The 1,466-nt window shown below is 49.8% G+C and overlaps 1 long non-coding RNA gene across 1 annotated transcript in view; it reads right to left on the reverse strand.

Moving 5' to 3' along the window:
* The window catches only part of LOC121659455, a 1,444-nt gene extending 964 nt beyond the window's left edge, over window positions 1-480 (reverse strand). The window contains exon 1 of the long non-coding RNA XR_006014338.1: window positions 249-480. This is a non-coding gene — a long non-coding RNA (uncharacterized LOC121659455). The remainder of the gene's footprint in view (window positions 1-248) is intronic.
* Between the last annotated feature and the right edge of the window lie 986 nt (window positions 481-1,466).

Raw genomic sequence — 1,466 nt, forward strand, 5'->3', positions numbered from 1 at the left:
CCGCGCTCCCTCCGTTCCCTGCGCCCCCTGCGCTGCCCGCGCTCCCTCCGCTCCCCGCGCTCCCTGCGCTCCCCGCGTTCCCTGCGCGGCCCGCGCTCCCTGCGCCCCCTGCGCTGCCCGCGTTCCCTGCGCTCCCCGCGTTCCCTGCGCGGCCCGCGCACCCCGCGCTCCCCTCCGGAGCGGGGCCGGGCAGCGCGCTGAGACCCCGGCGGTTGCGGGTCCCGGCCCCGGTCCACGCTAACCCTAACCCGTCAGCAGGTCTTTTGAGCGGAGGGAAGAGCTGTCTGAAGAGTGCCGTGGGCGAGGCGCGTTCACTGCTCCTTCCGTCAGGTGTGAATGGAGTGTTTACCAGCGCCAGGGTGCGGGTGTGGGTGTTGGAAGGTTTCTCTAGCACCTTTTATAGCTCTTCTCTGCCCTTGTAATACTAGTTCTTGGCACGTGGAAACAGGACAGCAAGTCATCTGTGTCCACCAAGAGTCACCGGATGCCCTCCTCCTCTGAGTACTGCTCTATGGTGCCAGTGCCAGCAAAGCTCCTATCACCACTACTGAGAGACAATAATACGTGCCTTTAAAGCAGCTTTTAAACTGCCTTTTCACCTGTCTTAGGTGAAATCACAATCACACCAATCATAATGGTGTCAATCCAAAACTGCCTTGCTCTACATGGATGCAACCTCATGGCTGCACAGAGTCCCAATATCAGAGAAAGCATTCAAGCACAGCCATATCTCAGTGACTGTATATGATATTTTGCTGCTATTAAACCTATAACTTACGAGTCTTAGCCAGGCAGCCCTGAGCCAAATGCTGGACAAACAAAGCCTTCCTCGGTGCCCACCAAAGGCAGTGGAGGTTGCCCAGGCCCCATGGGGAGTGCTCCAGGCCTGAAGGGCTTACAAGTCCAGAAAGACAAAACAAACAATGACAGACATAACAGGCGTGCAGGCAGCTGCCTTGGCCCTGACCCTGCCATTTTTTCTGGTTTGGTTTAACCTTGCCTGAGAGGGTGCACGATCTGGACACTTATTTTAAATGCAAATCTTGCTGGCTTACTAATCCAAGGAAGCTGAATACACTTTCTTTAATATATTCTAAGTTGAGCCTTTAAAAGCGTTATCAGTATTAAATATGTTTTTGTGTATTTAAACCATCAACAGAAAATAATCAATAAAGTGTCTTTTTTTTGAAATCTAGTTTGCTTCCCTTAAAAATTATGTTTGCCCTTCTCTTGTCTCTCTCCACTTTTGTTTTCCTCAGCCCTTTCTATTCTGTATTCATTCTTCCCAGTTTTATGCTCCATTTCCTATTTTAGGTTTCTATCTTGTGTATTTATTTTTACTCATGTAGTCCCACTAGGTATCACTGAAAGTATTCACACGCTTAATTTAACACAGACATTTTTTGTGATATTATTATTTTGCTTTTTATGCAATTGTTAATCCCCAGGTATCCTTTTTCTTGGCT

Source organism: Corvus kubaryi, unplaced genomic scaffold, assembly GCF_017639235.1.
Source record: "Corvus kubaryi isolate FWS band 111438036 unplaced genomic scaffold, C.kubaryi_AGA036_p1.0 137, whole genome shotgun sequence".
In the NCBI taxonomy this organism is placed as follows: Eukaryota; Metazoa; Chordata; class Aves; order Passeriformes; family Corvidae; genus Corvus; species Corvus kubaryi.